The following is a 12871-nucleotide window of genomic DNA, read 5'->3' as shown; positions in this document are numbered from 1 at the left end:
TATATATATATATATATATATATATATATATATATATATATATATATATATATATATATATATATATATATATATATATATATATATATATATATATATATATATATATATATATATATATATATATATATATATATATATATATATATATATATATATATATATATATATATATATATATATATATATATATATATATATATATATATATATATATATATATATATATATATATATATATATATATATATATATATATATATATATATATATATATATATATATATATATATATATATATATATATATATATATATATATATATATATATATATATATATATATATATATATATATATATATATATATATATATATATATATATATATATATATATATATATATATATATATATATATATATATATATATATATATATATATATATATATATATATATATATATATATATATATATATATATATATATATATATATATATATATATATATATATATATATATATATATATATATATATATATATATATATATATATATATATATATATATATATATATATATATATATATATATATATATATATATATATATATATATATATATATATATATATATATATATATATATATATATATATATATATATATATATATATATATATATATATATATATATATATATATATATATATATATATATATATATATATATATATATATATATATATATATATATATATATATATATATATATATATATATATATATATATATATATATATATATATATATATATATATATATATATATATATATATATATATATATATATATATATATATATATATATATATATATATATATATATATATATATATATATATATATATATATATATATATATATATATATATATATATATATATATATATATATATATATATATATATATATATATATATATATATATATATATATATATATATATATATATATATATATATATATATATATATATATATATATATATATATATATATATATATATATATATATATATATATATATATATATATATATATATATATATATATATATATATATATATATATATATATATATATATATATATATATATATATATATATATATATATATATATATATATATATATATATATATATATATATATATATATATATATATATATATATATATATATATATATATATATATATATATATATATATATATATATATATATATATATATATATATATATATATATATATATATATATATATATATATATATATATATATATATATATATAGCTGCTGATCCACTCAGCCATGGTTACGGAAGGTTTTCCGATTCTGCACATCCATTAAAAACATTTGTTTTACTGATGCGCCAAGTCTCAAATCAGCACTGAAATCAGCCATGATGCGCACATTCGCCATTTACTGTCTTGTGTTTAATGGTGAGAAAAGTGCCAAAGTCTGTCAGAGACACTTTCAATTCTAAATGTTTATTTTTAGATGAAATTGTAGACAAGACAAGACGTCAGCAAACTTCATCACTGCTGTGATGGCCGAGTGGTTAAGGCGTTGGACTTGAAATCCAATGGGGTTTCCCCACGCAGGTTCAAATCCTGCTCACAGCGTTTCATCAATTCCTGTCATTTAAAAAGATCTTCATATGTCATTATCATCATCATTATTATGCTTAAGTTCATAATATACAATATGTGTCTTTACAGCCTGGTAGTCAAAGTTCATCTCCTTCAGCCAGTCCTTCATCTGCATCCAGACCTGCTGTTTCTTCCAGTTCTGCTCCTTTAACCATTTCTTCCTGGTGTTTTGAGTCACTCAGAGACTTGATATTATTTTACCATTTATTTTGTGGATTTACTACTATTATAATCTATAGTTATTTATCATTAGGTTGTTGTTTCAGACCCAATAAGGATCATTTTTTTAATCTCTGTACTTGATTATATCTATTGTTAAATAACCTTTATTAATATATACATTGATTTGTAATATTGTAGCATTTTCAGTAATTAAAAATAAAATGTTTTATTGTTAATAGAACAGTAACCTGTGAATTATTCTGTGAACCTGCTGAACCCATTATCATCCTCATTATTATTATTATTATTATTATTATTATTATTATTATTATTATTATTATTATTATTATTATTATTATTATTAAGTAGAATATAAATATAAAAGATAAATACAGAACATGTCCCATATAATGAAAAAGAGACTTTTGTTAAAAAAAAGTGTTAAAGGTTAAATAAGTACATTAACAAAAGAAATAAACATGCATTTTATGCACTTTATTGGAATTTCAAAGTAAAAAAAAAATCAGTTAAATCACAAAGATATTAATGAACATGAGTGACAAGTGATGTATTTTTATTCACATCATCAGTATTTGTGTGCACTATTGAGGGATTCGAACCAGCATCATTCACATCAGAGATTCTCTCTGGGAAGCACAAAAGGCAGTTTGCTATAAAATATATACATCAATCTGCCAACAACCATAAGAAATGTGCAAGACATGTTTCCATTACCTTTTCTTCCATTTTTCATTTTTTCTTTCTCTTTTTCCTGTTTTTCCTTCTTTCCCTTCTTTTTCCCTCTTCCCACCCCTTAACAGACTATTGATCCCAGCTTCACACAGCTCACATCCTCAACTCTCAGTCTCACACTGCCCTCTAGCGGCACTATCCGGACGTGCTTTATGCTCCATTCTGTACTAATGTGACTTCTGTTTGTGTTTTTTAGCAGTGATTCTCAATCTTTTTCTGCCATTTACCACTTTAGAGGGGTGGATTTTTAAACCCACTTGTCCTCTGTCACCTCAAAAAAGGATAATGAAATAATTCAAGTTGAAAAATGTCTAATTTATTAAACTATCCAATTCTAAATTATCATCAACTAGCATTAAAAACAAAAATAGAGAAAAGAAAGGTGTAATTGTGTTATCACTTTGCCTTTCTGTCACTTTGCAATCTGTGTAAAATAGAGCAAATGCATTTCATACATCTTTTAACAACTGAGTTGTAGACTTGATACTGTCACTCTCAAGTCATGTTTAATATTGAGATGAGATCTGTATTTGATTTTCAGTTTAGCAACATCTAAAAAGTTTCAGAGATAAGATGTGGCAAAAGGAACAGGATAACACAAACCACAATTATATTTTCTTTAAAGCTGAATTTTTGGTTTATTGCTCCTACCATCTACCTTTTTTTGTCTGCTTGTGCTGAATTACCTGTTTGTTTGTTTTTGTGATCAATATCACACATTTATCCATTGAATAGATTTTCACAACATTGTTTGTGGTATACAGTACTGTATACAGAATTTATAAACCACATCGACACTCTTATGAACCTTTTTTCTGCTTTTAAACATTTAATATTCTTAAACCTACGTAATTTACCATTTTAACATAAAAATTCTATATGGGTACTCACCGGTGAAGGTACAACTTGAATGATGAAGATGATGAATTAAGTGTGCAGTACTAATGATGATGAAGGTGATAAAATGAATGCACTGCATACCCAAGAAGAGCATTACAGCTCTTCATCTTCACCCTCGTCCATAACTTCTGTTGTCACTAAAGGCGTAGTGTCTGGTGTCTTCTTCCGAGTGATGAACACAGTTATGGGGAGATGCTGGTGCTGCTTTTTCTTCTGGGTAAAAAGGTTTTTTATAAGCAGACATGTTACCCTCGATTGCATTTGAGAACTGCAACAAATGAAGAATATGGGGGTCTCATTCTTGAGCTAGTTGCTGAAGTTCTTTGGACAGTCTGACAAGGGTTGCAAGGCGCTCGAGTGTTCGGCCAACCTCCTAAATTTTTTTATATTTTTTCATATCTGTTAGTATTAAGATGGGCCTCACACTGGTTCTCTAAACACATTCCTATGTTGTCTGTTCAGTGTCTATAGGATCTTTATGATGTGAGTATGTAAGGTACACAGAAAGTGTTTGTCTGGGTTCACACATCCCTGGTTACTATGTTCTCTTACCCAACCAGGAACAGTTTAAGCTCTGGTTTTATCCAGTGTGTATATATACTTGTCTGTTATCTGATAAAGATAAAGATTGATAAAGGACTTGTTTATTTGATCCTTTAGTGATACCTTTTTGTCTCCCGAAACTCAGTTACACTTTTTGCCAGATCCTCGACTGATGCTGCCATGTTTTTCTGCCTGTTGTTCCCACTAATAGGTAACCATGTTCTTGTTTATTCTGTATGTCTGTGTTTGAAATACAAAGGAGAATAATTATTTCATTATTGTTTTGATTTCTAATGAAAATAAAGTCACTGTCAGAAGTGGGATTTGAACCCACCCCTCCATGTGGAGACCAGAACACTCAGATTCCTGGAAGGTACAGAACCTTGAGTCTGGCGCCTTAGACCGCTCGGCCATCCTGACATACAAGCATGTGTTTCTTATCCCCTTAGTGGCTGAAAAAACTACTTTTACAAATTTCTGTCTACTTGTTTGTCTTCTCTATTCTTCTATTTGTGTTTCTTATTTATGTAAGTCTTTTGTTTTTCTGTCTGAATGCCTATTTACCTGCTCATCTTTCCTATCGATTAATATCTATCTATTTAATCTATCCATCTGCCTGCTTGCAGAGGCGGCAAAAGTACACACATCCTTCACTTAAGTAGAAGTACAGATATTCATGTTTTAAAAGACTCTGGTAAAAGTTGAAGTTCTGACTATAATTTTTTACTCAAGTTACAGTGAAGAAGTTTGGGCTTTGACATGTACTTAATTAGTTTTTAACACAGTGTTTTAAAATAATCTGATCAATAAGACAAGGATGCCGCTGTCAGCACTTTTATATTCTTTAATTGCGGAACCTTTAGGACTAACTATAAAACAAGAGCAAGTAATAAAAGGATTAGGCATCGAGAAAATAATAAAATATTTCAGTGTGCGAGTGACACAACGCTATTAGTCAAAGATCTGGAGGGTGAAAAAGCAATGCAAATCATACAAAAGTTCTGCAGGAGATCAGGAGCCAAAATAAACGAGGATAAAAAGGTGTACATGAGATTCGGAAGGGCGGCGGTTTTAATGGAGCATTTTACTTTTATGGAAGCAAAAGAAATAAAGATTTTAGGAGTTTTAATGGGGAGGGATGAAAAGACAGCAGAAGAAACAATGTGGGAGGAAATATTAGGAGGGATTGAAAGGAGGTTGATATTTTGGAAAATGAGAACATTAACACTAAAAGAGAAAGTTTTAGTTCTTAACGTCTCAATGATTTTTGAACTGTGGTACATTTTATACAGATCAACTATGCCGTTGTGGGCAGAAAAAAAGGCTGAAAAGATGTTTTTTAGGGGAAGGGAAGCCCGCAAGAATTGCATACAACACTTTAATAGGAGCAGTAAAGAAGGGAGGACTGGAGTTAATGGATGTGGAACAAAAAAAAAAAAAAAGGAATAAGGTAAACAAGGTGGCATGGAAAGCAACAATGGGTTTTTTCTTAAATAAGTGTAGCAACTTCAATCTTGGAAACAACATACTGTGGATAAAAAAAAGAACTGAATGACTGAGGGGTTGCCAGACTTTTATAAAGAACTCTTGAGGGCCTGGGGCAATTTTTTATCTCATGTACATTTTAATCCACAAGAAAAAGAGAACATTTTAAATCAGTCTTTATTCTTAAACAATGGCATTTTAAATCAGGGGAAAGAGATATTCTTTAAGAAATGGTGGGATGTGGGTATTATGAAAGTAAGAGATGTTTTATATGAATTCAAAGAGGGTTTTTACCAACACAATACATTGTGGACATAATGGAGGAGGCAAAGGAGGATTTTAGCAGACAAGAAATAGAAAATAAATATGATGTAATCAAGAACTCTATACCTCAAGAATGACTAAAAAGAATTGAAAACATGGAAGAAGGCAAAGAAGAAAAAGATGTGAATGTGAGTTTCGGAGGAAAAGTGTTTGCTTTTAAAACATGTTCTGTGAAAATGTTGTATTGCCTTTTTAGAGACGCTGTTTTTAAGAGACCTGTTGCAAATGAATATTGGTTGCGCACGTTTAAAGATTTAAAAGAAGACAGTATATGGAGGAATATGGAGGGGAAATTTATACAAATAAAGTTGCAGCACTCAGAATATTTGATCAGACATAAGGCTATTTTTACAGATGCAATTTTGAATAGAACTGGAATGGAACAGTCCGCTTCATGCAAAGTTTGTAATGATGATGCTGAGGGATTTTTACACCTGTTTTTATACTGTAAAGAATTAGAGGATTTTAATAGGAAATGTAAAACAATTATTGTAAAATTGAAAAACAAAACACTTCTAAATGATGAAGAGTGCAATATGGGAAAGACGGGTGGTAGCAAAGAGAGAACAAATTTATAATGGATGTCTGGTTTGTTTTCAAAAGGAAATTTGAAAGAAATGTTAAATACTTGTTCTATTATTTTAAAGAAGATGGAAATATATATGAATTTCATATGAAATATGAAGTTTTTACGCAGTAAGTCACTAAGGTTTTAGAAGATTTTTAACAAAATGAAAAGAATGTCAAAATAATTGTGATTTTTATGCTCTGGGAGGTTGAGAGCCTTTTAACCTGATGTATTTTCACTTGGAAATGTATTTTCAAAAAAAAAAAAAAGGTTAAGGGGATGGACTGCGAATCCATTGTGCTTTACACGCGTAGGTTCGAGTCCCACCCTTGTCGCAAGGTTGTATATAAGTTGCTGATTTATAGCAACTTCTAGCTTTGTTGCTATTTCTATCACAAGGCTTCAGGATATAATGATTGTCAGTAAAGCCATACTTGACTGTTTAGAGGAAATTCCAAAGCTGTGTGGTTTTGCGTAAGCATTATGACATCTTGTCTCCAATGGCTTTTTAGGGATTGTGGCTCCCCTTCTTTCTTGCTGTCCACTTAAATGCCTCCAGTGACATCAAGAGCCCAACTGAGACAACAAACCAAAATTTACCATTGGCAGACGACGCAAGTGTGCCGCTACCTTTAGAGGAATTTCTGAAGCTGTTTTTGTTGCTGTCTATTTTGTAAAGGTTGTCTGTTTTCATGATGGATCGTTGCAGCTGTGGCAAAACGACAGTGGCAAAAAAACTTGTGTCTGAATCCTGTTATTATATGTGGATGATTGTTGACAATCAGAGGGAAATGCAATGGACTGCCAATTCTGCACAGCCTGTTGTGTGTTTTTTTATTTCTTTGTTCTCAAACAAAAGTCTTTTGTTAAGCATGTTTTGTGCATGCCGCAACAGCATCTCCTCCACAAGCTGGCAGTCCTATCTCAGAGCTTATCTACCGGTAGCGTGGCCGAGTGATCTAAGGCACTGGATTTAGGCTCCAGTCTCTTTGGAGGCGTGGGTTCAAATCCCACCGCTGCCACTTTATAAATTTGGTCAAATCTCCTTCCGTAAATACTGCAGAATTTAATCAGCGGGTCCAAACCCTAGATCCATCGAGATCGGGGTCGCTGTAAATGCTAGTCAAAGGTGCTCGTTTAGCTCTATGTTAAACAGTCTCACGAGCTCTTGTCAAATAGAATACAAAGGTTATCCTGCACTGCTCACAGTTTTTCTTTTAGTTTGTCAAGTTTAGACTTTTTAGTCAAAAGTAATGATTTGTATTTATTTTCTGAACAACCAGATAGGTCCAAACACACATACTAAGCTTATTTTCAGAAAACAATAAAGGACTGGATTATGCAGATCAGTGTACTCTGTACAGCATTGTTGTGATATCTGTCCTTTTTACTTGTTCACATTATGCAATACACTGATTTACTTTTATGTGACACTTTTTCTTTCACAAACGCTGTAAATAAGAGTGTCATGGTTAATCAATGATCCATCTCCTAATTGAATTATTAAGATAAAATGCCACTATAGAAATGAAAAAATAAAGAATCTGAGGATACTAGCAGATAAGACATTGCATTCTTTTCCCTTTGCACTTTATTTACACACAGATTTAGCCACACAGCTGCACACTTTTGTGCCATTCCTGGACCCAGATTCTGTTCAAATAAGAGACCATGCTTAACTATCATGATAACAAAACAAGTGTTCAAGCCAGTGATGTCAAATGAAAGCTAGACTGGTGTGTCACAGCGAGGTTTCAACTATTTTGTCCAAAGACATGCTCAAGCATTTGGATGAGTCTTCGATATTCAGTGAAATTTTGCCAAAATATTTCAGTATCAAACAAGCAACAGAAGACTTGAACACGCAAATATAGAAGACGTATTTCGTTTGCGGTTTAATTATCTACGGGGTTGACTTAAAATAGTTCTGCTTCAGTGTTAAAGAGCTGTGTTCTGGCAGAACAAGCTGTGGGAAATGTGTAAGAAACGAAGATCACAAACGTAGGCAAGATTTTAACATGGTGCAGGAAAACTCCAACGGATTTTAAATCCGTCACCTTACCCACTTAGCCATGACTACACAAGGTTCTGCCTTAAGGCCACTGTGGCTTGCGTGCATCAAAGAGAAACCAATGGCAATTTTTCTGTTTGGCTCTTACACACCACAGATGTAGACTGGTTTACGAAGTCAACAATAAGCAGTCAGAAGGCAACAAGAGTTTGGGGTTAACATGAATGAGACAGAGGGAGTCAGTGATGTAAACATGACTGAGAACAGAGACATTCCTGATCATCATCATCTTTTCTCTGCTTGTGTTCTATATGGTTGTTGTTCTGCCTAGATACATTTACTAGGTAACAAAATTTTTTATTAGTTTTTTTGTATAAAACATTTCTGTTTGATCATTTTTAATTAAAATATAAATAAATAAATAAATAAATAAATAAATAAATATAAAAGAGGCGAAATTAATCCTCCAGTGCAACACACGTTTATTCACCATGTCTTTTCTTTGCTCAGCTATAAAAATAGATAGATAGATAGATAGATAGATAGATAGATAGATAGATAGATAGATAGATAGATAGACAGACAGACAGACAGACAGACAGACAGACAGACAGACAGACAGACAGCATGGTAGATAGGAAAGACAAGCAGTCAGAAAGGCATTCAGAAAAAATATAAGCCTGACAGGCAGATAGATAGACAAAAGGCGGACAAACAGATGGCTGGGTGGATAGACAGATAGACAGACAGACAGAGTAATATTTAAAAGTACCAGACTCAAGGTTCAATACATTCCAGGAAACTGAGTGTTTTGGTCTCCACATGGAGGCATGGGTTTAAATCCCACTTCTGAGAGTAACTTTATTTTCAGGCAGATGGATATATAAATTAGAGATCAATAGATTGATAGGAAAGATGAGCAGGCATATATATGCATTCAGACAGAAAAAAAGATAAGACTGATGTAGATAGATGAGAAACACAAAAAGCAGAATAGGTAAGACAAACAAGTAGACAGAAACTTGTAAAAATAGTTTTATCAGCCACTAAGGGGATAAGAAACACATGCTTGTATGTCAGGATGGCTGAGCGGTCTAAGGCGCCAGACTCAAGGTTCTATACCTTCCAGGAAACTGAGTGTTCTGGTCTCCACATGGAGGTGTGGGTTCGAATCCCACTTCTGACAGTGACTTTATTTTCATTAGAAATCAAAACAATAATGAAATAATTATTCCCCTTTGTCTTTCAAACACAGACATACAGAATAAACAAGTAGATGGTTACCAAATAGTGGGAAAAACAGACAAAAAAACAGCCAGAAAAAACTGTTAATACAGACTAGCAGGAAGATGGATATATAAATTAGACAGATCGATAGGAAAAACCCAGCCAATAGGGTTGCACAAGCCAGTGCACTCTTAGTGCCGGTCCCAATCACTATTACTGGTAAAGGGAGAGAGGTAGCTGATATGATGGAGAGGAGAAAGGTACATATGTTGTGTGTTCAGTAGATCAAGTGGAAAGGGAGTAAGGCTCGTTAGTAAAAACAGGTATGTAGTTCCTTTTTATTGATGTGTTCTGCCTACACAAATTCATTCCATTGAAGATGCATCTAAAATCGATGACTTATGTTTAGACCTAATATGTATGTCATATGCACCTTTTTTTATTTAATCTATTTTTGAACATAACACATACAATTTACAATTTATATAATAATTATTATATTTTGCTGAGATTACCCGACAATTTGAGAAAATTCATTGTTTTGTGATCGTTCTAAAAAAAAAAAAAAAAAAAAAATTATATCAGAGTAACACTGACCTCAAAACAAGTGAATGTTATTTCTTCAAATGCACTGTATAGTGTCTTATCTGTATCCATCAATGCTCCCTGACCAGCCTTGAACGATACACTGATTGATTGATTGTTCTTCCTTGGGAAGTGTTCACCTGTTTGGTGACAGGGGGCGCTGCAGCGCTGCTCAGAAGATACAGAGACTCTGTACAGTAAAACCTCATTGTACGAGCATAATTGTTCTTGAAAATTGCTCGCAGGTCCATTTGCTCGTACGTTCAAACTGATTTTCTCCATAAGAATGAATATAAAAGCGATTTAATCCGTTCCGAGATCTCATTCGATCGCTTATTTCTGCACTTAAAAAGTATTTGTAGCCAATTTTAACAAACAAATACACTGCAAATTACCGTAATGTAAACATAATTGAACACTTACTCATGTGGTAGTGGCTGATTGCGAGTGTGAGATGCGCAACATGCTCGTAACCTTCTCAGTTTCCATGGTAATTCTATTTACTTTTGTTTTCGCAGCACCATCACTGATTTTCTTGGGGACATTTTCAAGATTTCTAGTGAAATAAAATATAACACAAAAAAAAAAAATTTATGTTTTTGCTGCACTGAACAACGAGAGCGACCGAGTGATACGTCATCATCTAAGCGACTGATGCTTCACTCCGCCGAAAACGGGGAATCTGCAGCATAGGTTTGCTCGTGCCTTCGAAATTTGCTAGTGAAATAGGGTAAAATTTTGCGAGCAAGGTCGCTCGTATCTCCGTTTGCTCGTACTATAGGTTGTTTGTACCATGGGGTTTTACTGTACTACATTTTCTATATACTTTGTAACATAAAGACGCAGTCTTGCACATCAACGACGAAATGACGTCATCGCACAATGATGTCACGGTGTTACTTAGCAACTTTTAGAAGGATATTAATTTATAATCCATAACAGTTTTAAAATAAAGATACATTTTAATTTCCCTTTGGCTGATCATCTCAGTTCATCTCCTCCAAGTCCTTTAGCGCGTCAAACCTGACAAAGCTTGGTAACATGTTATAGGAGGGTTATAATATAGTAATGTTAATTTGATGAGACAGACTCCACTTTGGACAAATTCAGTCTCCACATTAGACAATCAAGGATAGAACAGCTGCTAAAAGAGGCCACAAAGCAAGAGCGCTGCAACCATGACCTCGACGTGATTTGAACACACAATGTTCGGATCTGGATTCAGATGCGCTAACGTTGTGCCAAAAGGTCATAGTTGCTGCAGGAACCTGCCTCATGGCACAGAGTTGGCTTTGCATGTTTCTCGTCACGTTTGTAATGACAAATGGAGTCTGATGGTCACGTTGCAGTCTCTGATATTTTCCGCTTTTAAAGTTCCTGATTGTTGGTGTAATTAAGATTCAGGAGTTAGTTTTCATATGTACAGGAAACAATCTGTTACACCATACAGTGAAATAATGAACTTAGTGTCAGTCATTTGTTCTGTGATGAAATGTAAAGTTTGTTTTCAAGTTTGTTTTTTTGCACAAAGACAAGTATTTTATTGAGGCTAGGTGTCGCAACAGCAGACATGTGAGCAGAGCCCGGATAGCTCAGTCGGTAGAGCATCAGACTTTTAATCTGAGGGTCCAGGGTTCAAGTCCCTGTTCGGGTGTTAAAAAGCTAACGGTTGGTGGTTCTTATTGGTGGAAAATCAAAAGTTTGTCTGAATCTTCCCTTAACCCTCTGGAGTCTGAATTACCGCCGGCGCCCAAACATGCTTTTTTTTCAGATGCCAGCAAAAAGAGCTGAAACTGCTCGGTCATATTTGATCAGAAATGTCAAAGTAATACATCATTTAAATCTGTAAAGGGTCTACTTTCATTTGTGTATGCCCACTAAATTAACAAAACGTTGTATTTTTTTTAAATGAATAAAATAGTCAGGGTGCGCCATCTGTCACCTTTATCTGCGTAAACTTTGTTTAGAAACGCGTCATTAAAAAGCGCTGAGACTCGGCCAACAGCCGACACACGGAAATAAAAAATATATCTTTAGACAGCTTAAAGTGTGTAGTTTTAGAATAAGTCGAAATAAAAAAACATATGTTTTCAATAAATGTAAATCATGTAAAACCAAGTAGAAGCACAGATTTTCCACCGCAGCTCATTATCTGATAATGAGCTGCGAGCCGGCACGCCCCTCCACTATTCACAGGTAAAACAGTTCACACGTTGAGTCACACACACACACACACGCCCCGGACAGTGGCATAAAACAATGGCAGAGAATTTACCTTTTCATCTGAAGATGATTGCGATTCCGACGAGGAGCGTTTGCATTTTGAAGAGCGAGGACTTTCCAGCAAGTTGCTATGATGAGTAAGTTATTTAGTCTTACATTCTGATCATATAAAACTCATATTGTTTGTAGACATCGCTGCCTCGCTTTTGTCAGCATTGCCTTTTAATGTTACAACAAATATCCACCAATATCTGCTCATTTGTAACATTAACTGTTTGTGATTGTATGCTCTAAATATTGTTGACGTTATATAGTTATATTTTAGCCTCAGGTCAGTTTTGGTTGGTGTCAATGATCATCCTGAAAGGCTGTTATG

General features: G+C 32.4%; 5 non-coding genes across 5 annotated transcripts; 4 read left to right on the top strand and 1 right to left on the bottom strand.

Annotated features, from left to right (window-relative positions):
- The first annotated feature begins 1605 nt into the window (after positions 1 to 1605).
- Positions 1606 to 1687, top strand: trnas-uga. The gene has a single exon. It is a non-coding gene; the product is annotated as a tRNA-Ser (tRNA).
- A 2694-nt stretch (positions 1688 to 4381) lies between these two features.
- trnal-caa lies at positions 4382 to 4492 on the bottom strand. The gene is made up of 2 exons: positions 4455 to 4492; positions 4382 to 4427 (listed from the first exon to the last, which is right to left on the bottom strand). It is a non-coding gene; the product is annotated as a tRNA-Leu (tRNA).
- A 2897-nt stretch (positions 4493 to 7389) lies between these two features.
- On the top strand, positions 7390 to 7471 carry trnal-uag. The gene has a single exon. It is a non-coding gene; the product is annotated as a tRNA-Leu (tRNA).
- Positions 7472 to 9535: 2064 nt separating this feature from the next.
- On the top strand, positions 9536 to 9646 carry trnal-caa. Its single transcript has 2 exons — positions 9536 to 9573; positions 9601 to 9646. It is a non-coding gene; the product is annotated as a tRNA-Leu (tRNA).
- A 2207-nt stretch (positions 9647 to 11853) lies between these two features.
- On the top strand, positions 11854 to 11926 carry trnak-uuu. Its single transcript has one exon. It is a non-coding gene; the product is annotated as a tRNA-Lys (tRNA).
- Positions 11927 to 12871: the final 945 nt, after the last annotated feature.

This window comes from Silurus meridionalis, chromosome 3, assembly GCF_014805685.1.
Source record: "Silurus meridionalis isolate SWU-2019-XX chromosome 3, ASM1480568v1, whole genome shotgun sequence".
NCBI lineage: Eukaryota > Metazoa > Chordata > Actinopteri > Siluriformes > Siluridae > Silurus > Silurus meridionalis.
Note: the sequence above shows the minus strand (reverse complement) of the source record. Positions and strands in the feature narration are given on the sequence as shown.